Genomic DNA, 27448 nt, shown 5'->3' on the forward strand with positions numbered 1-27448 from the left:
CGTTTAAAACGGTTCTCTCCTGGAGTAAATGCTCAACCAGTATTCCAGTGCTTCAAGGATCCTTCTATGACTTGACTTTGTCCCAGGTGAGCGAAAGCAGACTGGCGAGACGATGAGGCCCGCCTCCAGGCGCACCTTTTGCCCTTCACGTGGTTAGGTTAATTTTGCAAACCAGTGTTGGACAACAGATAACTGAGTGGAATTGCGTGTGATAAACTCGCCTACTGTTTGGGTAGCCTACGCATTTAACAGATTTCGGATAATTTCATTGTGAATGGCCCAGGGGCGTGGCTAGGCCTGATAAGTCTACTTCACGTAGGCTAATTAAAGCAATCAATGTATCAAAAGCTATCAGTTATCATTGTTGTTCAACAAATAAGCCGCCCGTAATACTGTAACGGTAGCCGTTGGATACAGTGCTGTGCAGTAAAACTCAGTCCCATACACCTTAAAGGCACCCAGTGCAACTTTCGAGGCTTAAAAAGAAACATTCAATTTCTAGTCTTTTTTACACTTAGTAAGTTTCAATAACTCCATACCATTACATATCGACAGTCAAGGAGCAAAGATGAGACGTCGTTGTGTGGTGAGAACTGATAGAAAATCGATAACAACACCAATCGCCGCCATTTTCTTTATTTTTTGTGACCCACAATAAATAAAGCAGGATTCCAGTCAATGGAAAAATGGCCTCTCCCCACCGGCGATTGTTATTGTTTACGATTTTCACCATGGCAATGGAGGTAATAATAAGGGCATCTAAATGGACTGTTGGTGGTAAAAGGCTGCAGCACAACGCCCAGTTACCTATCATCCCATGACATTCTGAAATAGGCAAGGATGGAAGTGAAACCTAGCAAATGTATGACATGGCAGTGTGACATCAACGTGTTTACTTAGAAATAGTTTATTTCATGTGAGTTTTGGTCTTAAATTTGATTGAAAGTGGAATTAAAAGGTCTTAAATTGAATTGTTTATACTTGTAGACAACCTGTATACTCAAACATAATTACCATCATCACTTTTAAGGTATGGTTTTGTCATATTTTAATGGTACAAAGTCACCTGAAGGTGAGATAAACACATCTACCATTTACACTTTTAAGAGTCTTTTAATACGTCCTAGCAACATTTGTACTTGATGAAATACTTCCTAAGTACTCTAGTCAAGGAAATGCCTAGGTAATTTAGGAACTAGCACAAGTTAACTATTTTGAAGTCATTATAAGAAGAGCAGTGCAACACAGTGAGCATGAGTGAAGCACAGCTGCCTGTTTCCTTTTCCTGTTAGAGCCTTCAAATCTTACCCACAAAAGCCACAAGTGTCTGTAAGTGACTGTTCTTATAAGTGGTTTATCTCTGACCTACTGTGTAGTTATACAGCAATGACACAAATGCCAAGACAAAAGACTCTTTTTATTGGTGTTTTTCGGTATAGCTGTTTTGTGTATAACAGGACAGCTATAACATAGGCACATATTCCCTATAATAATGAGAGGGCCAAACAGCACATATTTGTTGGTTGCATACCAAAGTAAACATCCCAGTTTGTTCACAGAATGTGTACTATCGTCACTAAAAAGTACTAGGCAGGAAGCCAAAAATATTTGTGGAGAACCATGCATCGTCTATATATAAGCATAAGCATTTAATATTGTTCAGAATATTTAAGAAGAGGATAACAAATATCTTAATAAAATCAAACTAAAATGGGGAAAACAAAATAATCCTTTTTGAATCCTTTTCAGCCATCATCCATCCCTCCGATGGTTAAAGTAAGCTTCATACACAGGAACCGGACACTTAGAAAGAGACAAAGATAGATACGTGTTGGGTTCATTTCACTTGCTTCAAGTGTTTCAGTCCGTAATTATCTTAATACGGTATTTTAATTTGTTACTGAGATTGTATTACTGGTTCTGAGCAAGTGAATGTTTGAAACTAGTTTAATAACCACTGACAAGTACAAAACTGCTTTGTCAAAGTCAGAATCTAGTCAAATGTGCTTGTTTTTAGTCTAATATATACATATATTTTTCAAATCTAAGTAAAATTTTCCTGTTCTGTTGGCAGATAATTTTGATTATTTTAAGTAATATATCCCCAATTGTATTACTTTTTTTCTTGTTTTTGAAAGCTGATATTTTTTTTTGCAGTGTATAGTGTGAGTATTGACCTGAAACATGTCCGCTGCCAAGAACTGTTCATTTAGACTCACCCACTGGGTTAAACCTCTGGAGGAGTTAGAGCTGAACTCCTTGTTCATCCATGTTCCTGGGCTCCTCACCATCAATGGGTGTCTCTCTGATGACTTGATGTTCTCCATTTGCAAGAAACATATGGCAATATGAAATTACATTTGGTATTGAATGCTGTGTTATTAGTGCTGTATGCAGATCGCTTTGCAAAGTAAACCATTGGGAAGTGTATCTTACCCAGTTGCTGGCCCGTCCTTTTTATTCTCCAGATACCCAGAGCACCACAGGTCACCAATAGACCCACAACAGCCACTCTAACTATGAAGGGAACATAGGTAACAGGTTCTCCATAGTCTTCTGTTTCAGTTGTTGTGGTCCCTGCATGGAATAACAAGTCAGATCAAATTGAACACAGCTCCTTTATACCTGCCATTTAAACTGTCATTGACTTAGATTGAGGGGATATAGTTTTGTAAGTGTGAAAGAGGGGAAGTGAATTTCAGTTGAAGTCAATATTTGAGGAATAAAAGGCTAATAAATTGTAAAAGAATATATTCAATAAAATTGAATTATTTGACTGAACCTATTCTGCAAACATGTATTGCATTTTTTTCAAAGGATGTTGCACGTCTTTTAACCCAATATTTTGATCTGAAACAGTGAACTGGTGATAACCACACACTTTAACAACAAAGCGCACTACATTGGCACGAAGCAGATTAAAATGAAGAAAACAGCAAATCATCTTTCCGTTTTTCTATGCTGTAAAATATGAGGCGAGATAAAAGAGAAGAGGAATTTTGTTAAAAATTGGTTTAAGAATGTAAATTCTGTTCCTGTTTCTTGTTTGTTTAATTAACATTAATTGATAATAAAACAACACAGATTTGAGAGAGGAATAATTTTGATAACACTTACGATAAGTTTCTGAATTCACTGTTAATTGTGTTCCAGCTCCAAAGTACTCGTGGAGGTGGGGAATGTCTTGTATCACTTTGCATACATATAAACCTGAATCCTCACTAGATACGTTGTGAATAACCAGGACTGATAAGTTCAACTCAGTTGAGATCCTGGTCTTCTCATCTCTACTGATTGTTGATCCTTTTTTTAACCACTTTACTTTGTTTTGGTTTTCACTTTCCTTCCATGAGCATTGGATGGTTGCATTCTCTCCCTTGGTCAGACTTAGATGGCTTGGTTGCAAAACTGCGATATTCTCATTATGGCCTGAAAGGAAATGCACTGCAAACAAATACATGACATGACAGCTGAATTTAGAAGGAGATGTCCTATATTGCATTAACATACATCTGTATGTGTAGATACACTGGGAATGGTTAAGGTAGATGTTGACTAACCTTGTGCAAACACAAAAGACAGGAACAGGCAGCGGTGGTGGTTATGCAGGGGCTTCATTATAGAGAACTGAGACTGGTTCGTCTTTCTCATGCTGTACACTACACACATTTCCTTTTGCTTGATCAACTTCCTGTGACCTGCAGCATCATGTTTCTAAGAACTACAAGCCAAAATAATAATTAAATAATTAAATAGTTTTCTAATGTTGTCAATCCACTGCCTCTGTTTATTAATTCACATGCTGTTTTTCTGGGTATAAACTCAATTCACACCTGAAAATCTTGGTGGTAAATCATTTGTAAAAAACATAGGCAACATTTTAATGCAACTTTCTCTAAACTTTTGGTGTTTCAGGCCGATGTCAGGTGTTACATGTAAACAAAGGTGTGAACATGTACCACAGAAAGTACGTTTAATTAAAGTTAAGACCATTTTAAATGGAGAGGAGTGTTCATGGTAAAACCATTGCAAGTAAACCAAGTATTTTGGCATTGAAAAAAAAAATTATTGTTGGCTAAGCATATTCAAATTTACTTAAAAACATGTTTATTGCATTTTATTCTGCCTATTGATTTATTTGTCGAGTGTTGACAGAAAATATTGACAGTTACATTTCAATCATATCGCAGGTCTGGTTTTAAAGTTTTCAAGTGTAATAGGTAAGTAGCGTCTTTTAGTTGTGCAGCATTAGGTAGCTGAATCACCTAAAACTTTACTTTTGTACTGCAACAGATGTTCAGTTTATTTCGATAAATAAATAAAAATTCGTCAAAGCAAACTCATCACGCCTCTAAGTTTTAGCTGATTCACCTTGCTATTGTTGTACAGTTTGCAATAGGTAATGTATTAATCAATAGTACTAATTAGGACATAGCTGACCATAAAAATGTAACTCACTTACAGGCTGTTGTAACTGAAAGGCACTTGTAACAATACAGGAAATGCGGTATTTAGAAGGGTACTATAGCACAGTGTACTGAGCATATGGTATAGCTTTACAAGAGGGACTATCACTACAAATTCATTTTGACCATTACTTTTGACTCATAAAGAATGGCATTCGAACAGTTTCTGTGGTTGTTTGTCTTGTGGTTTATGTTGTTCCTTGCAACAAACAGATGCTCTTCAATGAGAATGCTTACCTTCCACAAACTACAGCATATAAAGGAGAACGTGGGTACAAGCTTCTCGTTCCAAAAGCCAAAAAGGGAGGACACACCGTCACACCAGTAAAGATAGAGCCAACATTTTGCAAGTTTTACAAAGCAATATTTATTTCAAACAATACTTCAAAAGGTGCAAATAAATAAAAAGACCTCACTTCAAAGGCTGTGTCTTCAACCTGATGGCCCTCGTCTTCAGATGAAGTTGCCCATAACCCCCTTCCTTATGTGGATGCCATCCTGTGGATTCATGTGCCTCAGGACCTGTCTGCTCAGCATGGCAGACCTCCAACGTAGCAAGTGGTTGCTTAGCGTGTGTCATGTTTCAGTTAAGGCCGGGTATGAATGTGACGTACTGCCCTGCAGCATAAGGAAACTCCCTTCTTATGTGCAGCACCACACATGGAGGGATGACAACACAAACACCTCTTTAAAGGAAACCTCAGCACCAGCTGATAAACCACCTGTCTGTCTGCACCATCTGCAGGGAGAGGAGGAAAGCTCATATTGTTATTTTATAGTTCAAAGTTTATTATTGGGACATATTTGTATCATGCTGAAGCACAATGACGATGTCACATCAATGACACTGTTCATCATTACAAGTTATTTATTTCTAACCTAGATCAGACAGTGTCTGAATTTGAATCCAGTTTAGTTAAAGTAGATCCACGCTCAATACAAATCTTGATGAGATGTGGGCCTAATGTAAACCAACCTGACCAAGAAGATGTTTGTTTAATGAGATGTATGTACAATGCTTGTTGCCAATAAAATTGATGATGATGAGATGACCTGCAGCAAATTTGGGGGGGGGGGGGGGGGGGGGGGTTTGACCCCCTACAGATTGCTCAGCCCCCCAAACCATCACAGTGACAACATTATTTTTTTTTTTTACTGAATAACAACTAAAAGCATTTCAAGAGTGTCAAAGGCTGTTAGTGGCAAAAACATCTAAATATATACAATGTGTCAATATTTACAGTGTTGACCCTTCTTCAAAACTTCGGCTGTTCACTCTGGCATTTTGGATATCAGCTTCTGGGCCAAATCCTGACTGATGATAATTCCTTTTTGTCTTATTAGTGCTCAAAATGGATCACAATTTGTGGGCTTCTTGTCCACCCGCTTTTTCAGGATTGACCGCAGATTCTCAATGGGATTAAGATTTTTGGAGTTTCCTGGCCACAGATCTTTAATTTAAATGTAATGGTCTCCGGGCCATTTCATTACCACTTTTTCCTTGTGGCATGGTGCTGGACAATGCGCGGAATTGCTCCTGGGTCGTTAAGAGAAGTTGCTTGGAGAGAAGTTGCTTGGAGGCCATTTTGATACTATTCTTTATTCATGGCATGGACAGAATTGTGAGTGTGTCCACTTCCTTTGATCCAACACATGGACAAACATGTTATATATAATGATCAACTTTCCGTAGTTTTCGCTATTGATAGGTCATGGAGAGTATCCCCTTTGGATACCGGGGCTCTACTGTATTACTAACTAAAACATTAAATATGAATATGACTATTGATTACTAAACATGTCACTTGCATGATTACTCACAGATCATATAACCCTGATCAGCAACCTATCAAACCAGTATTGGTGCACACAATTGACCACCACGAGGTATTTTATGTAAACTGAACCCCATCTTGAATGAGAACTTGAATCGAGGCATCCTGAAGAAACAGCACCCTATGGTAGTGGCCTCCTCTGGCCTCTCCAGTTGTCCAGCAGATACAGGAGCTATGATGGGATGCTGACTGGGATTCAGAATATTCAGTCGATAGGAGCAATGCACTCAAAGAGTTTATTGAATTGAATTGAGCCATAGTGACTATGTTTATGGCAGAGATAGTGACACACACACACTCTGAATTCTATCTCTGCATTTTACCCATCCAGGGTAGTGATACACACAGTGAAGCACACAGTGAAGCCAGTAACCCAGAGCCTTTGGCGGCGCCCGGGGAGCAGATTGGGGTTAGGTGCCTTGCTCAAGTGCACTTCAGGCGTGGATGTGGGCATGGGAGAGGTTTACCACTTCTCCCGCCCACAATTGTCCTACTCGTCGGGTATCGAACCGGCCACCCTACGGTTTCCAGCCCAAAACCCTAACCAGTAGGCCACGGCTGCCCCATATTAGCCCCGTGTAGTGATAACGATTTTGTAATTTCGAAACTGCAGCCTTTTGTGACTGTGGCTCCCCCCGTTTAACTTTAGACTCAAAAGCTACTTGCATGTCATTCATGGCTGGACCGAAGAGGCCTGTTGGGGAGATGGGCTGATCCAGAAAAAATGCACTCTGTCCTTATCCCTCATGTCTGGTGGGTAGAGCCACAGGTGCCTCTGTGCCACCATAGCGTGCCCATTGCCTGGAACAGTGGAAGGTGTGCATAATGTAGGATAGGATAGGATAAACTTTTATTAATCCCGTGCGGGAAATTCAACTGCCAAAGCAGCAGGGTAGTGGGAATAGTAATCAATTATCTATATACATTATCATAAAAAATACAAATTTGAATAAGAAATAAAATAAATAAATAGATAAAATAAATAGACAAAATAGCAAATTATAGACAAATTATATAAATATTATATAAAACTTATGTTTGATTGGTTTGGTTGTAAAGTCTAATGGCTACTGGCACGAAGGACTGGCCAAGGCGCTTTGTGGTGTGCCGAGGAGGGATCAGTCAGACACAGCACGGATTTCAGACCACATCTCCTTAACAGGTTCCCCCATCCAGCATACCTGACGTCTCTTCCTCAAGCTCTGCAAGGTGAGTCAGCAGACTGATAGATTTTATACAGTGCGGCGGCTAAAAAGCACCTGTGCTCACTGGACAAGAGGTGGGCAGGTAAAATGCCAGTGTTTATGGACAGCACCAGATATCTAGTTAGGGACTGTTGACATGATATGCCGAACAAACACTGCCTGGCAAAAATGGACAAACAGTATATGTATAACTAAGAGATTCAGGGCTATTCATAAAACGTTCTGGGCTTGTAGCGCTGGACCCCCATGAGCCAAGTAGACTTACACCTTTTGCTGTCAAGGATACGACCTCAGTTGTTTTAGTCCAAGGGTGTTAAGGAAATAAATTCATATTTCACTATTTGAGGCTTGTCTGACTTAAATAGAAATTGCTCAGTAGCGCCTCCCTCAGGTGGCGCCCAGACTTGCCTAGTAAAATATGCTCCCTGACATTTGGTTGCTTAACTAAACAAACAGACAAGTCCTCTAGCTGCTCGGCTACAACACAATTCAATGTATTCACGACTCTTAACCCCAGGGTCGGAAAGACCTAAGTATCTCGTTATATGACCAGTAGCAGCAGGCCCATGAGCTAAGGGGGCCCCTTAACCAGAGTCTCTGCGAGAAGTCGCTGTTATGTATCTCTTATTTGTGGTTGAAAAAGGTGTATTTTTGGTTGGGGAGTTACTAAAGACAATGCAGCCAGTGCCGAAGGTTACTAGGCAAAGCAGACCTTACTTTCTAAAAAAAATTGTACATATGTCGAAGTGTCGCTAGATAATACGACAGTGATCATGGATTTTATTTTTGGATTTCAAAAGATACCTTATGCTATATGTTCCGTTAAAATTGCAAACCTGTCGTGGTTTTCATAATCTTAAGGGGGAAATTGTCAGTAGCAATCTTTAACACAATGATATCGTTATCGTAGCTTACATACACTAAAGTAACTATTAAAAAGCTGATTCAATTAAATATAATAATAATTTCTTATTGAATTGGTTATTTTTGTCATATACAGATATGCAATGATGATTGCTGGGTAATATGTATCTTGTTGGCCAATGTCATGTCTCTATTTGATCATGTGACTAGGCGATATGATAGTTAGCTAGTTTAGGCTCAGAATCTGAACGTCAAGACCTACAAGCCCAGCCCATTCAGCCTCTCCTGCCCCATGCTGCTCAGGTAGGTCTTAATCAGTTTCAATTTGGAAAAGAATCACTCTGAGGTTGCCCTGTCTCATTTAGCAGAAACAATAGCAGGGCAGTGCAGAAACAATAGCAAGGCAGTGTACCGAAGGTGGCAACTTTGACCTGGGTTACATTCCAGGCCCAGGGGTCCTGTGGTTTCTTAATCCTTCCATGAGTAATAGGCTAAGGACCCGGTGGAACGAGACCACGTCCTGTCCTTCAAATCTAATTCCAGTCGTATGCGGAAGGTGGCACTGCAAACAACAACTTGACTATCACGGACATTACTTGCAATACCCTGTTGGGGAAGGGCCAACCGGCATAGGCATCAATTACCCTGTTGATAGTGCCTTAGTAGTGACAATGGCGTTTTCTGTCTGCAGATTGTTTAGCATTTAATCAGTATAGAAGTAATCAGGCGCAAATAAAAAGGGTTTTCCAAACAATTGTGCTTTCACTGATTAATTTTTAAAATGCACAATTTTGACAACAACTTTACAATAAGGACTACGGGTCCGTCAGGTGCTCTCATTATTGTGTCGGTTTGATCTATACATAACTTGATTAACTGTCAGTTTCAAATGCTTTCTTTGTTTTTTGATTTTATATAATGCTAATCTATAGGCACAATTAAATGAGCAGAATCCCAATAATAACAATCGAGAGCCGGCCTTTTTTTAATCGGAGAAAATTATTCTAATGTTTATTACGTCTAACATAAAATCTTTATGCTCCTCTTGGGATAGTTTTGTAAATCACCTAGTAGGCTAGGCCCTATTGCACTTAACTGATTAAGAAATGAGTTAAGTGATTAATCTGACGGTGTATTATTGTTTGCTTATAGGCTATTGTTAAAGAAAATACCGAGTGTAAAATCTTAAAACAGTAGCGTACGCACCCACCCATGTAAGAATACCCTTAAAGACTGTTCAGCTCAGCATTGCATATCGGTCTATCTCAATTAGCCCGATTATGTTTGATTTCATGATAATGACAACGAACTTCTCCCTAGACATATTTCTATGAGTAAGGTTTGAACAAACGTGCATTGTAGAAGTTGGACAAAGAGACGTAACATTAAAATTCTCTGTATGCTTTTACACGCTTTCATAAAGAGGTGACAGAAAAAAAAAACTATTCCTTTAGTTTATTGAGCTGCTGAATGGTAGCATAGTTGTTGAAGTAGTCCACTGAAATGACCCTGCCCCTTTTTCTATCAAACACAAGGCTGGTAGCACGGAGCGCGGAGGACTCCCATAATATCCTATTGCCGCTTGTCGTGACGCCTCAATCGACATCGCTTAGAAACAACACGGTTCACATTTAATTGGCTTTGTACATGTTATATAGCCTACCAAAGCATCAAGTAGATAATCTCACGTATTTTCAAGCGTTCGAGGCGACCGACCACACCAAGAACTTGACACGTTTTAGAATTAACACGTGTGCTTTGCTTAGTCCTCCCGTCATATTGATGTGGATTCTTTCATTCATCGAAGAAATCCTGTGAAAAGTTATTCTTTCCTTGGGTGTGAAAGAATTTGCCTTTGTTGGGATAAGTGAACATAACGGTCCCTGTTATCCGCGGAGTAGGTGTGGCAGAGGTGTGGGGCAGGACCTGCGGCTGACATTTGTTCAAGGCTAAAAACATCGGGAAACTTTCGTGATGTAACGGTAAGAGGGGAATTCATACCTAAAAGCTGTTTGATAATACAACTAGTGATAGAAAATAGTTTACAGAAGTTTGCTGAATTGACTTGTGCCCACACGAGTAGGCTACAATTCACAAGTACGCTCATCAATAACGGTGCTTGTGCAGCCATTCTAATGAGGTGTAGATCTTGTCTCAAACTCAGAATTTTGACTTCGTTTATGGACGCCAGTTGTTTGAACTTCTTCAGCCTCCATAAACCCGTTTCTCTTAAGCCAGACATCTGATTGCAGTTGTAAAGGGCAAGTCATCATCAGACTACTGTATGAACCCGGTGGTCCAACATACAGAGCCTACGGAGAGTTGTGTTATTCATTTTTCAGTCAACCTTTGAGGATTGGGTATAAAACAAACTGTTGTAGACTTTCTGCGAACGGACTGAGGATATCAGTCTAAAGCTTTCCAAAGAGTTACTGGCATAGTTAATGCTTCTATCTTAAAGGCCTAGTTCCAAAAGGCATCTGTCTGACATTTGTTGTTGTATGTTGTTGAAGCAAAGACAAAAATTGTAGAGAGTATCTGCATGTATCTGCATACACATAAGATTTCCTCAGAGCATTGACACAACACTGGTGATTCTGATACCTAGGCCCGCTAACACCAGAGTCTTGTTCCAGGTTTTATATTGTTTATCAGTGCATTGGAATAGACTGCTAGATGGCTTTAACTGGCAGAAGGACTTAAGTGTAGTACATATTGTAATTCTCTAGGTTACTATCTATTTGCAGCTTCAAAAGCAATACTCACAACAAAGTATATTTAAATGGTGACAGTATGGTTTCTAATTAGACTTACCAATGGTAACAGTAGTATTAGAAGACAGTCAGCAATCTCCTTAATTAAATATGTTAATAATGGTTTAAATGCGTATTGAATTGCTATTGATTCGTACTATTGCGTTGTTAGGACAGTTGCCTTGTATCTGATAAAACAAACTGCTCCTGTTCTTCTATAAACCCATGTTTGGAATCAAAAGATCACCCTGCAGTGCATGTCAGTATTTTTGCAAGATCATATGGTATGTGTCCAGCTGTCTGCTGCCAAGGGGGTCTTTTGTCTGAGCTCTGCTACTATTCAGCATAGGGTGCCTGCAATTCTTATTCCTTCCCACCCACACCCCACTCTGTCTATTTGGACTTTCTTGATCTTTCCAGCACAGATAACATGTCCAAAGCCAAACTAGAGCCACCACATTGGAACGTAGTTATTCCGTAAGTGAGGTAAAAAAAAAAAAAACTGTTATCCACCTCTGCTTGAATGGTGGAATTTCGGTTGATTTCATATCTGTGGTTCATGGTTGGCACAAAATGAAACTCAAGCCACAGAATGTCCAAATTTGAAAGTAATGTCCAAAGCTACTTTATCTGAGAAATCAGTTATATGAGTTATTGTTTGAGACAAGTTTGTTTTGAGGGGTTTTCAACGTTGCGTTTGTGTGTGTTTGTTTGTGTGTGTTTGCGATTTGAGTGTTGAAAAGACTATTAATAAGAGGTAGTTATTTTTGGTGTCAGATGTTGTAAATATAATTGCGTTAGTATGACACTTCAAGTTACTCTTACAACTCTTAGTCTTCCCTGCTGGTTTGTTTAGGAAATCTTTTGGAGTCGTTTGGTCTCGGTGACCAAGTCGTCACCCATTGAGTAATGTCTAAGATAACCTTCAATGCTGCACTGCAGATGCTATCTCTTTTGGACGAATAAAACACCTGGTCTTGACTATGCATTCAAATACTTGATTTGCAGCTCAAAATTAGTTTTAGTCAGGAAATGCGACATGAAGTAGGGAAATAGATATTACAATCATCTGTTGTTTGATAAAGATCAAAGGTGAGCCATTAGGACTACATTGAAGGTTCCTGCAGCTGTTACCTACTACAGTATATCTTGTTCTTTAACTTATGTCTTTTGGTGCACATGTATTTATATAAGTGTTGTAAGTGAGGCTGGGTTATTCAGAGTTTATAGTGATTGCTATGAGTGATCATCGACAAATGTGGAAAATCTTTCTCAGACCAAGGTGAGGTAATAAGAGTATGATGGGCTGGTGTTTATGGAACAATTCATGAAACCATTCAAAAAGCCGTGGGTAGAACATATCAAAACACAAGCTGGTGAGCAGAGGGCAGAACATATGCTTGAATTAAGGACATGATTATGAGGATATCAAACAAAGAATGACCCAAAAATCTAAGAAAAACAGTACAGTTGAAAGCGGATGATTGTTGTATTCTTCTGACCCCAATGAGTGGTTGAATTGAAGACAGTAACAAACGATATAGTCCTGCCCCTGCATCTTATTCATGCATGTACTAGTCAGTAACATCAGGTATTTCTCTTGGTTCGTGAAGTGCTACATGTATTTCTGCCTTACCTTATTTTTTGCACCAAACACAAAATAAATGTTTTAACTAGTGTGGCGTGATACGTAAGGGATAATGTATAGGCCGGCGGTCATTATCGAAAAAGGACCCCGACGTACAGCGGATGTGGACTGTCACTCACAACATACAGGATGATCTGTCTTTAACTAGTGAGGTCAGAGATGGTTAGAACAGATGATGGTTAGAACAGACCATAACATTTGCAGTCTGCAATCAAAAGAAATTTCAACATTATTTAAATTCCAACAATCACTCAGTGTTTGTTATAGTTAGCTTTTTTAAATTGAATTGTCTTGATGTTCTTGTCATGATATTACAATCTAGATATGATGCAGGTGTAGGTAAAGGTATTGTTAATTCTGGTAAAAGTTAACTCTCAGTTGTTTTCAATGGTGTTCAGAATAATGCAGTATTTCAGTTTTCTTCATTTTGCTGTAATAAACACAGATGCTTGTGGTAATTGTTGTTTTATTCAATGTTCTCTTACTGTTCCTGATGATGAGGGGCAGTGGGTGGAAAACAGGTCTCGTCAGATCAGAGTTGAGTTCTCCTTCACAGCCGTAAGCCTCTCCTGTCTAGGTGATTTAGAACTGCATCCTACCATCCTTTTAGATCATGATTTAACGAAGCATTTTAGGTAATGAGCTGGACACAGATGAGAGAGAGAGAGAGAGAGAAAGAGAGTGAGAGAGAGATAAAAGAGATGTAGAAAGAGAGAGGCCTATACTGCCTTCTGTAATTTGCTGGGTCCTGCATATAAAGAGGTGGTATATTGTACCAGTGGGCTGTGGTTTAATTCCTGCTGGGCACACAACCCTCAGGTTTACCGTCACATCTGTAAACATGTTTAGGATGACAGACAAGGTTGGAATTGCAATGTGCTGACAACAATCAGGAGGAGTGGAGACTGACTGTTTGCCCACGTGTAAAACAACCAAATAAAAATGTATCATAATAGGGTTTGCCAATATGTCTGGGTCTATGTCAAGGGTCTATGAGGACATATTGAATCTCAACTTGGTACTGTGGTGGCTTCTGTAGTTACACCATCGCTTTGTAACACTTGAGAGATGAATCAAGGTTTTAATTTAATTAAAAAAAATGAAAGGACTAAGGACAACATATTTCATAGTACTATTGTTGGTTGTGTCACAAAATGCAAATATATACAGTTTGCATCATAATGATCACTTCCTCCATTTTTTGGGATGAGTCACTCCAGTAGCAGCTGTTGCCCATGGTGAATTAATGTGACATGTATGTGGGGGCTGTGTGGCATAGTAAAAGGGCACCAAGATTCTCCCTCGGGGCATGGCGCAGTGGCAGCGGGTCTTTAAACATGACACCATTGAGTCCTCTCACTGTAGAAAATGAGACATAGTGGTTTGATGCTTGATGTTTGGGGGTGGTCCATGAACATGTATCCCTTTATTTGTATAAAGATGGTGTACCACATTACTGATGAAAAAAAAAAACACACTCCAAAACATAAACTTGATAGTGACTTACACTTGGATTAGGGAAATATTCGCAAGGCTTAAAAACATGAACTTGGAGGTATATCTAAATGTCTGTCTTCAGGATTTTACCTCACTGAAATATCAAGATATCTGAAATCTACGTTTCTGAACATTGTGAATTATAGCAATAACACTGTAGTTCCAAGAAGCCTAGCACTGGACCATGGTGGACTGCGTGTTCTTGTGAGATCCCCCGTGTTCACTGGCACGTCATTAAGCCCACCCTGGATGTGCAGTTCATTAGGCACGGTCATACTTGAGAAGGCCTCGCATACCTCTCCTCTCTCCTCTCCTCTCTTCCCCCTGTGTGGGGGTCCCAGATCACTCCCCCAGTAGTGCTCACTCCCCTCTGGCCTTCCTGCTGCCCCAGAAGCAGGGCTGCCTTCCCCTGGTGTAAAACCTCAGAGGAACCTCCTGTGTGTGTGTGTGTGCTTTGGTCCTCTGGGCCTTTCACATAAATAACTCCTTTTCATTAGTGTCAGGCTTAAGTGTTATGCTTACCAAGAATAAGCCATTGCACCAGCGCTGTTCCCCTGACTGTAAGCTGGTTAGCACAGCTGGGGAGGGGGATGTTAGTGAACGGATGAACAGTCCTCGTGTGTGTGTGCGTGTGTGTGTGTGTGTGTGCGTGTGTGTGTGTGTGTGTGTGTGTGTGTGTGTGTGTGTGTCTTTGAGTTACGGGGTGGGGGCCAAGGGCCGGGTTGGGTGCTGTGCTTTCTCAGCTTCTTAGACACAGGTAATATACAATACTGACTGGAGTTTCATAGAACTGTGTAGGTAAGTTTTGGCATAGTTTGTTTATGACTTAGTGCTGTTACAAACACACCCATACACACACTCTCTGGCCAACACACACACACACACACACATCGTAGTATTCATGGTGTTATATCACACAAGTGCAGACAGTTGAGTGGCTAAAAATACATCAGCAAACATGGCATGAATGCCCACAAACGCAAGTGGAACCTAGTCTGGTGTTACAGCAGTTGTAGTTCAGAACTTGTCACCACTGTTCACAGGTGAAGCGAGCTGAATGATTGTGTCCAATCTACAAGAACATTCTTGTGTTAAAAATAAAAGAAGATATATACTTATAAAGTGCCCAGGTGATGAAATAATAAAAATGGAAAGCAAAGAGGGCTAATCACTTGATCATCATTTTCTTTCAAACATTCTTCCATAACGGTCTGCCACCTAAAGAAGGAAGTGAAGTACCACATCAATATTAAGTGTATCATAGTGTATCATATCTAAGTTATCATCATATCTAAGTTAAGTTAATTTGACAGATTCCCACAAAACAGTGCTTTTAAAACAGTTTCAACAATGGAATATGTCTGCACCAAAGGTGTGGTATAGGTGAAGAAACAGTCGGCTGCATTGTCCCCATGCGAATAGTGATAACACTATTCTACTGGCTTTAGCATTGGCTCACTTTCACAAGCTGTCGGTTAAGATAACGAGATTATTGATAACTCACCATATCACCAAACAAATTGCGTACTGCTGATTGTATCTCTACTGATAGAAAGGAAAAGCTCTCTGTAATGAAACTGATGCACATAGAACTATTTGATGGTGTTTGTGATTTAATAAAATGCTATCAACTTATTGGAGAGTCCACTGTTGAAGAGTTTCTTCCTTGGATGACTTAACAGTCGAACCAGCGAGTTCAGAGTGTTGGCTTTGGCGGAGCGATGGAGGGCTTTGATGGGAACAACTCCTGGGCATTGGGTGCCTGTTGCCCTGTTGAAACGAAAGCTGGAGATAGTTCCCAAAGTTTATTGATCAATTAAAAGCCGTCAAGCGTCTAAGCTCACCCTCAATCGCATTAAGGGATGTGGGATTAGCGATGCAGAGTCAGCTCAGTTTCTCACAGACTCACTGCCACCCCCCCGCCCCCCCCCCCCCACACACACACACACACCCCCACAACGCTTGCTGGGTGAAGGGCTGATTTTAGGAGAGTGGGCTGAAGACTGAGACACTGGACTGAGCAGGCATCTAATCCCCCTCTTTTTCTACAATAGGATTGAAGTAGGGGGATGATGCTCTGTAAACAGAGTGGGTCCTTAACAAGACAAGGGAACCGCCCTATTGATTTCTGCTGTTAGAGAAGAAGACAGTGAAGAATTAGGTCAGTTAAGATCATCTGAATTCAGAAGAGCTCCAATTACGCTATACTGATGGACAAGTGTATTTATTTGTGTAATTGATTAGGTCATCAGAACTTATTGATAATGGTCTGCTTTTCTCATAGGCTTTCAGCAAGTCAAGAAAGGAGTTTATGCATGTGTTTGTGCGGATACATCCGCAAGTCACACTGCAAATATGCATGACTGCTATCTTTAAATTTGCATGGTAGCTAAATACTGGATTTGGATTTCATTTGCTGCCAGATTATAAAGAGATTTTCTATATCTGTCATCGCTAGTCTCCAAGGATTTCTTATAGGGTTTTCTATATTTGTTTCATTATTACCATGAATTGTGTTTACTGTAATCTCAAATTGTCTGTAAAAGGACATTTTGTTTAATCCGTTGGAAAGCTCTGTGTGTGAAATCTTAATCCTATGATGACATATAAAAGAACACCTTTTCCCCATGTTTTATAATCAGTGCTAGTTGTTAATAATGTCTACCTTCCTTATATTATAATGTAGATTTCAACATCTGACCAACTTTATCTGACTCATTGAACATTCTGATCAGGATATACTGTATAGTTTAATTTCCAAGCCAGTGCTTACACTGCAGACTCCGAGTCTTGTTTTTTCCTCAATCCCAGATGGACTTTGAGTAGTAGAGCCTTCCTCAGCAATCTGGATGATTGTATTGAACCCCGAAAAGTGGCCTTAAATTACTGTGTTTACTGGCTGGGGCTTGCTCTCCAGACAAATGAGAGATGCCCTCCGTCAGCCATCTTTCCATTCCACTACAGCCGGCTGCCGGAGTGTTGTAGCCAATGAGGAGCAGAAAGAGATATTTGCTCTGCCTTTCTGCTGAACTTTGTAATCAAGTTGAAGGCTTGGCCAAGGATTCAGACATGTTGTCTGTTCCAATTCTCTGGTCAGCAAAAGGGAAAGTATTTAAAGAGTAACGGTCATTGCTAGTAATCTGTTGACTCACAATGTCAGTGTGCAATACAGAGCTTGATAACCTGCTAATGTATGGCTTTCTCTAGTGGACTGAAATTATAAAGAATTATCTTGTGACTACAGGTGGGTTTGATGATAGTTGGCCATCAAGCTCAAACATTTTAATTAATAGGAAAACATTTAACATAATGTGTTAGATTTAATTAAAAAAAAAACAATATGTATATTTTAGAAAACATTTGAAACCTACAAAGCCTCCTTATAAACTCTTGGAGCAGTCCCCTGCAGTAACCTCTGTGATAAGGCTTATTTACTTCTGCTGAGCAGGAAGTGCTGTGGACATACAGAAGTGAACTATTAGGGGAGCTTCACATGTACTTTCATAATAAGGTATACATTAAATTGTGAGGCTCTGTTTCCATGGCAGCTGAGTAAACCACCCGCCCTAACGGCAGTTGAAGTCCCAGACAGAAAGAGCCATCTGTGGGACTGTTGCAGAGGTGCTTCACATGCAGTAGTAGTCCTGCTTGTTTTTCCGTGTACAGCTTGGCCCCAGTACAGCCAAGCAGTCTGTGGTTAGCCAGCAGTGGTCTGGTATGCCGTACGTTGACAAGGCCCCCAGTGCTGTCAGATCATATTCGTTTTCTCCAGTGAGAGCTACGATAGCCATCATGAGGTTAGGAGCCATTCTGATTTGTTGGAAAATATGCGCTGGCAGATCACGGTATGCGAACCTGAAGGTGATTGAGTGATCATGTGGTAATAATTGCAGGGGATGTTGCAGTAGGCATGTTTCAGATTGATACTGCTCCTGCTCTTGATGATTCTGATTTGGCACCACAAATAATTATTGATTGTAAGCACCGCTATATTATAAGAGGCATAAGTCTTGTTACAGATGTTTTCTAGTAGTCAGTGATTTAATAGTAAGAGCAGGTATATAAGTACAATTAATCTTCCCCCTTTTTAACTACACCAGTGACATGGAAAGCTTCCCAAATTGTGTCTCTCTATTCTCTAACCTCAAGGAAGGCAACGACGGCAGAAATCTCAGAATGAGTAATGAGCCTAAGTGATTCCAAAGGAAAGAAAGATATGAGTGTGCAGGAAAAACAAAAATAAATAGTTCCCGAAGTATCTTAAGAATGTCAAGATTACTGCCTGGATCAGGAAAGTCTGAACATTCTGAACAACCACTATGACAGTGAGGCGGCTTTGTAGAATTTAGATGTGCTGTTCAAGTGAGTCATAAAAGGTGTCTTCCCACCAACAACATCCTATTTAACACTTTTAGATTGACACAGTGAAGAACAACTACTGTGACTACTGTTCGAGAGATCTTGAAACAAGCTCAATTTCAAATCCATAGCATAGAGCAAGTTTAGCTCCCTCCTTTGTTGGAGAAGACTGCCTATTAGACCAAAACGAATACACTTCATTGATCTCCATGCCATGTTTTGTGTCATCTTTTGACCCCGCCTTCTTTTGTCATTACACAGAAGCAGGTAATTTAATGCCATTTTGTTGGTCAGCAAGCGTCTCTACATGTGCCAAAGTTATGCTAACAGGCATTCTTTTGTCAAGTTAGTGTAAGTGTAAACCTTAATCTCTTCGGGAATAGGTTCTTGGTGTGGTAGAATTATAAATAATCACGGACACACGAGTTCAAAACTGAAAAGACTGTTTACTCAAACTCCAGCCACAACGAATTACCTCTTTTTTTCACTTTCTTGTATATATCAAACATAACCTGCAAAGCATTATGGGTATTGCAGTTCTTACATTAGACACAATCTAATCCACCGAGCCACAACTAGTGTCAATCAGACAAAGTCAAAGTTAGCCTTCTGAGTAACAGGATTCATTATTTCAGCATGCATTTCATATTCTCAATGACAATGGCTGCGTGTTTAACTGAAGCCTCCCTTCAGCTCCACCCCAGATGCGGCCCTCTTTTGGAGGTTTTGATCAATCATTGATGCAGTCCCCAGGTGTCTGCTCCTCCCGCAGACTGCCTGAGACCTCAGGGGACTCTGTCCGTCTATGGGCCATTTGTGTCAGCTGAAATCAAGACCCATCCCTTACTGTGGCCTCACAGAGATTGCTTCAATTAGGCTAACGGCAGGGTTCCCCACAAGCCGTCAGAACGATGTCTTTTGCCCTCATGATGTCTTGTGTTTTTTTAAAGATAGCTTATAATTGCCCATCTTGTCTATACTTATGATAGGAACCACTTTGTATTCTGAATTTAGTCTATATGACAGCACAAATGTCAAGGTTGGTGAAAAGAGTCGTAAACATGATGCCTTTACTCGCCACATTCCACACATACCACTGACTAAACATGCATGCTTTTAGCATAGAGACGCCAAGATTATGCCCAGGTATAAAGACGAATAGAAATTCAGCACAATGGTTTTGTTCCTTGACAGCAAAATGGATTGAATGCCTGGCAGAATTTTGTTAACATACATTGTCTTGTGATTGCCTTCTGGTTCAGCAGTTTTTCAGTTTGAATGGAATACAAGAAAGAGTTGGAATAATGAATTCACCTCTCTATCCTCTCCCCTGCTCCGTGGTGAGAATGAAGCTGTAAGTGTGCCTTTTGTCTTGACTCTGACCACATGCTGTGATGCAGCTTCCATTATGAATCATGGTGCCTGTCAATTCTCTCAAAACCTCCAAAGTCACCCTACCCTCCCTCTGTCACTCTGAGCGGAACTTCTCCCTCCTTCAACCCGTACTTCTGTCCACTCTTCTTTTATTCGTCGGATGAGGGGAAACAAACAGGCAGCTGTCTCATTTTCCACCACCTGCAAGCCCCCATCCCTCCCTTTCACCCAGCCACCCACTCACACACTCAAGTCTCACGTGCAAACCCTTCAATGTCAACTTCACAGGCCCACTATTAGAGCCGTGTTTAGCTTAGTTTAGCTTTTCAACTTGGCATGCATCGATCAGGAACGATTTTCTGTCAGCACAAACCGAGTGGACTGGAGATTGATCACTTGCTATTGTGTGCTGGCCAGCCTCTGTGTGTGTGTGCGTGCGCTCACACATACGTGTGTTTAAGGGCGGTGTAAAGGAAGCGTGTGGAGTCTATAAAGCAAGTGACAATTGAGGACCTCCTACTCTCAAAGCCACAGCTTAGATTTTCCTTATTCTCATTTGCAATCTGCCGGTGAAGACAATAGGTGCCTCAGAGGGAGGACCATTGTCTTTCAAATGAAGCTGTCTGTCTCCTAAAACTGGAACAGAAGGCTGTGAAAGCTGCCTCCTGCCTCGGCTAAAACCCTCATTTGTGCAAAGATCCCTTTGTCAGCACCAGCCTACCAGCCTACTCCTTAAGTGACGCTGGTCCAAAAACGCAGGTTATTAGACATGTTTAAGGATTTGCATTCTCAGCTCCCCACTTAATGCAATTCAATTTAGCTGTATCATATCAAAATCTGCATAAAAACAAGGTGCTTTGTTTTGTTGTTGATCAATTAAGTTTTTCTTTGCTAAAAAACAAACCTACACCATGTCTTCTGAGGGGTTTGTGTATTTGAACATGTCTTTGGCTATGGGTGAAGGCCCCTTTCTCTTTTACATCGTAAGAATATAGTTAGGCTGTGTGGGTTACTTAAATGGGGTTTCTCTGCAAGTAGCCTTCTTCCTGTAGTTAGTGGTGATGCCAAATAGCAAATATAGCTTTGGAAATGGAGAACAAATAAATGTGAGGGTGATGTGGCACTCTGTGGATGCCCAGCCGCCTCACAGAGTCATTACTTCTGCTTGGCTCTCCTGGCAAATGATAAAACAAAGCAGAAGAGAAAAAAAAAGAAGATGAAAGCCATTTGGCATAAACTGGTCAGAGCCCGGACAATTGTGCCAAAGCTGTAATGGAGCCAAACTGTGAGGGGTGTTTTTTTTGTGTGTGGTTTCCCCGGGGAGAGCAAGTGAAGTTCTGAAACCACACATCTCTCATCTAAAGAGCCGAGAAACACAAGGATGGGATTGTGCCCCATACAAAATTGTTCCTCCTTATCCAGAAATATCCTTGAGAAGTTACATGTGTGAGTGACTTTTTAAGGAAAATTCTGGGAAAAGACGAACAGAGGTTGGTTGTACAAAAGCTGGATCCTGAAATCGCTTTCAATTCAGAAATGTCTGATCTATAGGCAAACTGTAAATTATGCCATTATCAATAAAAGTAAGTAAGTAAGTAAGTTAGTAAGTAAGACTTTATTTATATAGCACATTGCAAACAAGAGTTGCAGTTCAAAGTGCTATATATATAATCAATAAAAACAAGCAGCAAGAGCAATGCATGGAGTAAATGAATGATCAACATCAATAAAAGAGAAATGTAAGGGCAAATGAAGCAAACATCCCTGAAGTTATCCGAGGCATGTTGCACTCTCCTGCTACCTCAGTGCTAGGCGTGTGACCGTCATCAGTTGTGAAAAGAGAGAGCCAGACATAGTCAGAACTCAGTGTAACTTCTCAACTCACACTTGTCTCCAGCCGGTCGTCTCCCTCAACACTATCCTCATACTGAAGCAGATTTATGAACACACTCCTCAAACACAAAGAAATTTAGAAATTATTCATTTTCAAATTATTTATTGTAAAACAACATAATTGGGTTCTCATGTTGTGAAGTCTATTATGTAGAATTTACCATGAACTTGTTTATGTGTGGTTAATGCTAGTTTATTTCCTTATTTAGACACTGCTGTCATCTGCCAGCAGAAACACATGCAGAAGTAAATTAATTAAATAACATGGGTGGCCTTTTCCATATATATTCTCAGAAGGTAGCCCTTTAAATTAGCCAATTATATCAGCACTTATTTATGGTAAAACGTCAGTAATTATCAGTGATTGACAGTTACTAGTAATTAGCACTCAATTATACAGGCCTGACCCTTACACACCTACTTCTTATAGGCTGTTAATTAATTAAGGAAGATAGACTGTCTAAGTCCATAGAGACAACCATTATGAGCATCCCCCACTAGTCCTCACACAAATGCACCTCTCTGAGACTCTAGACTACTAATATTTAGCCTCTTTGGGCCAGCCCGGTGTTTGTCCATTGAGCGTGTCAGAAAAGCCACTCTGTGTGAGAAGCTGGCCTCACAAGGGATCCTCTATGAGACTGCCAGAGGTGATGTGAGTTCAGTCACTGCCTATCTTGGCTTTGGGAAGACCCAGCCTCACCCCTCATTAGAGCCGCTTTCAAGGAAATGCCGCCATTTGTAAACAAGAGGGTGAATACAGTACCATTTTGGGTTTTAAAAATACAGCTGTGGAAACTGGAAAGTTGTAGGTCGTCTGGGACTGGACAGCACACACAGTTTTAATTCAGTGACTACAGCATGTTACCCTTATGTAGGAAAGGTTCAAAATATACTGCTAGAATCTGAATCTGGATCACAAAAACAGAACAGTTTATTTCCGCTATGTTATGTGAAATATGAAGTAGCCTATATATTATTTTCCAAACCACTTTTTATGGTGGTATAGATTTTATTTTCCAACCACTGGGGCCCTAATTTAATTGACAGGCAACAAGCAAAGCAAAAAGCAACGCCCATCACGCATAAACTAAAGCTATCATGCGGCACGTGGGAGCACTGCACTGACCCACTCATGTTTGTGCTCAGTATCTTGCTCGTGGTATTAAATTGGCCATATTATGTTGTCGTAATGATAAAGCTTGTAGTAGTTGTAAAAGTGAAAAATAAATCCAATGCTTCATGGTGTCCTACAGAAATTCCTAGTCACTCTGATTATGCTCTTTGTCATTGAGAATGTGATGAGTTCAGAGGCACTGCATGTTCTCCTCTTTCATCTCAAGGTCCAGGGGGTGTCGTCAAGACAACCCAGAGCGACAAAGGGTCCTCTGAGTCCATTCAGCGGCACGAGAGAGAGGCGCTTTTGTCTGATGCGATGGAGCGCTGTGTAGGCCGTAATGCATGCGATGCGTGTGCTTAGAGATGAATAAGCATGTTCCACCTCTTCAGCTGTTCTGACACAGAGGAAAATGCCTACGCAAACACAAAAGATTGACACTGTGGACATCGGGACACTGACCCCTCATGATGGATAAGTGCTTGCTGTAAGGATGATATCTGTGTGCACACATATGGTGACAAATTAGAATTTTGTTTCCTGATAGGATTTGCATGATTGACTGAATTTTCATTGGGGAACCAAAGGGGACTGCCCAGATATGGGGCTATGGATAACCTTATGAAAGTGCCACTACAAGAGAGAAAAACAGAATTAGACAAGAATGAGATAAACCCAAAGTGTGACAAGGTGAGGGGTACATCAGGAGCAGGTTGTTTATTATCATATATACAGTATATATATATATATATATATATATATATATATATATATATGTGCCTTTTAGTGTCTGGTAATATACATGGGTGCCTCTCAGAAAGGGTTGGAGCAGGAGTCTGCAATATGGCCTGGGTTCATGGTCCACCCCCTCCCACCACTGTGGCCAGAGCTCTCCACAGGGCCACCCTCTCAGGGTTTGACCAGCAGACTCTTACTGGCCTCCCCTCTTCTGCTCGCTCCGCTCAGTGCCTTCTAAATCGATTCCGTTATAGTGTTCAACTCCAGTGACTCTGTTTTAATGGGACGGATATGCCATGTGTTTAAATTTGTACACGTTGCTATAAATACATATTCTTTAAATGTGTAAATGCCATATCATGGGATTGCGGTGGAGCAGTAGTTTCCAGCTTTGTAGAGCAGTGTGCCTATCCTCAGTGTCAAGTGCTCAGCTGCTCTCATCTGTCAGGCCTCTGGAATGTTCCGTCTTTGGAATGTGTTTTCAAACATGGCCACACAGCAGTGGTGAGCACCAGTGCGGTGGTGAAGTAAGTAAGTGTCACTGGACTTACAGATCTGGACAGCGCCTTTGATGAGCTCATGAGAAAAATCCTGCGCCGTTTTTATCCGGCCCAGCTTCATAACATCTGCTCATCGTAATGGCGACTCTAGTGCATGTGTACGTGTACACATACATATGTTGACGTGTGAGAAATGGTTTATTTATGTGTCTGGTATATAACTGAAGACATGGGCCTCCACACCTACCTTTCAAGTTACACCTCGGGGTCATGGGGTCGGAGCCTGGGTGCATTTCCTATATTTTGGGCTCTGCATCCCTGACCTCCTCACCCTGTTACCCTGAGCCTGAGGGGGGGGGGGGGGGGGGGAGGGGCGATGGACTGAGGCGCTCACACCAGTGCTTGAAAGCCCTTTCAATAATTCATCAGGCCTGGCTCCTCAGAAAGAGTGGCTGTCATCCACATGTGTCTATGACCAATGCCCCCCTGTAGTTCCCAAGGAGGGCTGTGTGCTGTGAAGGTCTGGGCGGAAGCAGGTGCACCCCCTTTAGTGCTTCGAAGCAGTGGGATGCTCCTTTATTATTAATGACCTGGCGTGAGGTCTGTCGCCTCTTAGACCACTGGCCCCTCACCATTGTCAAGAGAGATGCACAGAGATGATCACGCTGACAATGAGTCTTATGAAAAATGCATTAATTGGATAGATTAAAGAGCTGTAGGAGACTTTAAAAAAAAACAAGGCCAAGTAACTGCCAAGAGAAAGAATGTTGCCAGGGTTTGGGTACTCCCTCAGAGATTAGCACTGTGTTCCTAAAGCAGAACACACCTCCTCTCATTTTCTGATCTTAACACACTTTTCTTGTTCCAGACGGCGTAGGAGGAGGAATGTTTCACCGCTGTGAATCTCTGAGCACTCAAAGTCCTGTGAAGTATGCTCTAACTAACTGATACACCAGTGGTACATTCCTCTTTTTTTGTCATATGCACTGTGTGCAGAGCTGAGAGAAGGCATTGAAAGATGCCATGTGTGCCAGGCCATGGGTAACACTGATTTGTCACTCTACCGAGTATTATGGCCCGGACCTCTGGGGTAGACAGCCCCTGCAGAGAGGGCCACAGCGACAAAGGGGGACATGTCAGTATCGCATTTGTCCCCACCTGCTCTTTGACCGTCTGACACCAGGCTGAGGGTTCTATATATAGAGCAGAAGGGCTCAGATCGTCATGGGAACTTCCTGTTAGTGATGGAGCTTGAGTCAGGGAATGGGGGGGGGGGGGGAAACAATCTGTCTTTCCGGCCGACAGTGAGCTTTGTAAAGTACATATTCCAAAGAAAGTCAATACACTTATGGTGACACTAATGTGGTGACTCAGTGGTGTGTTGTTGACTTTTGTCGGTTAAAATACTAAGATAAATAACAGTGAATGCTTTCTCTTTTTTGTGTTTTGGTACACAAACAAACAGAGTTACAATAACAACGTCAAGTGTGATTGCCATCAGCCCTTTATGTCTTTACCATTACTGTGCTCTGACAAATCGAAATATGACTGCTCATTATGCCATTAATGAACTTCTACTCTGCATGGGCTACTGCAAATTACCTCTTTTATTTTTGACAATGTACGATAAAGACCGTTCTAGAGGAGCTTTGACACTCTTCAAGTGGGTACAAGACAGACAATCCAGAGGCCTGTCATCTATCATGTGTGGAATGTGAGTGTGCTGATCGCTGAGTACAGTCTCTGTCCGAGTGCCCTATAAATAACCTCTCCCAGCCTGTCAGCCTGCCAACTGTAATTTGGCATTGGGACTCAGGAGACACATGCCGGCTCTCTAAGGGGGGGGGGGGCTGGTGGGAGAACATACTACCATGCAGCGATAAGATAAACTTTGTTACACAATGTTAAAAGCACGCCCTGCTCAGCCAAAAGTCAAGATGAAATCCACCCGTTTGGATATTTTTCCCCTCTTTTGACCTTGTCGCAGTGAGGGGAGAAACGTATCACAGCCAAGAAGTTAACAGTCAGTTGTGACTTTATTTTTACATTCCATAGTTTTCCTTGTGAGATATCAGTGCTCTCCAAATACTGACGTCACATGTCGATGTTAATAAACCTATATATTGTGTATATATTTTAGTTTCAGCTAATAATTATGTCATACGCTTAGCATCTGTGATCAGTTGAGTTGGAGCCATGCTGGCCCCTTTAAAGGATGCTTGCAATCTGCTCATTTCGGTTTGGATTAGTATCATAAGATAACTAACCTGGCGTTGCCACACCACTCTTTTCACCTAATCTATTGTGGTTCTGGAATCCCCTCATAGGGATTTGTTGGGGTTAGAAATATCACTAATGATAGTGTATATACAATTTGTTTCAGCTTGTAATATCGAGTAAAAATAGAGCTTGCAAGCTATAATTAAAGCCTACAAGTGTTTTGCCCTTTTTCCTCAAGCTCTGCTAGTACTATTTAAGTACTTCACCCAGCGATAATACAGCAATAAGTCTGGGAACAAGAAGGAATATTATTACGCAAAACAGCAGTTTAACAAAACACTACTGGGTCCAAATGTCAAACACAAGGACGGACTGCTGAGATGGATGTCTCTAACAACATCCAAGCTGTCTGGAGGTCCCTGCAAAGACTCACCAACAGCAAATAGATGAGCTCTCATGCCCTCCTCTCCTCCCCCACAGTGTCCTTTACTAACTCACGCCACAGCGATCCTCTTCAGTGAGCCAATGGCCTCCTCCTCCTCTTTTGGTACGTCAGCCCCAGTTCTGTCCATCTATCTCAGCTATTTCTTAATCACAGCCTCCACCTAGACGAGTGTGGACCACAGGCTCTTCAGTAAACAGAATATCAGGAAAGCAGCCGGCCCTCGTGAAGTCTCCTGGGAAACTCTGATGCGCTGTGCAGATCAGCTGGCTCCTGTATTCACGGAGATAATCGACACAAAGATAGTTTAAAGTTGCCAGGGTTGCTCCTGTTCCCCTTAAAGATATGATCATTGGGTGTGATATCTTTCGATGAAAATATTTAAAGGTCTAATGGTGATCTAAATTCTCAATCCCTCTCAGTTTGTGTACAGTCGTGTACCTGTTCAGTCAAGGGTGGAGTCAACCTGCATTCACCACTGGAAAGTGTCAACACCATCAACACTGTCAACACCAAGAACACCTTTAACACCCGTCT

The 27448-nt window shown here is 41.1% G+C and overlaps 1 protein-coding gene across 1 annotated transcript in view; it reads left to right on the forward strand.

Moving 5' to 3' along the window:
- The first annotated feature begins 10238 nt into the window (after positions 1-10238).
- Positions 10239-27448, forward strand: part of plxnb1a (plexin b1a) — a 43362-nt gene continuing 26152 nt past the window's right edge. The window contains exon 1 of the mRNA XM_080854505.1: positions 10239-10352. The gene's annotated coding sequence lies outside the window, so the exon portion shown is untranslated. The remainder of the gene's footprint in view (positions 10353-27448) is intronic.

The sequence above is a fragment of the Sprattus sprattus genome, assembly GCF_963457725.1.
Source record: "Sprattus sprattus genome assembly, chromosome: 16".
NCBI lineage: Eukaryota > Metazoa > Chordata > Actinopteri > Clupeiformes > Clupeidae > Sprattus > Sprattus sprattus.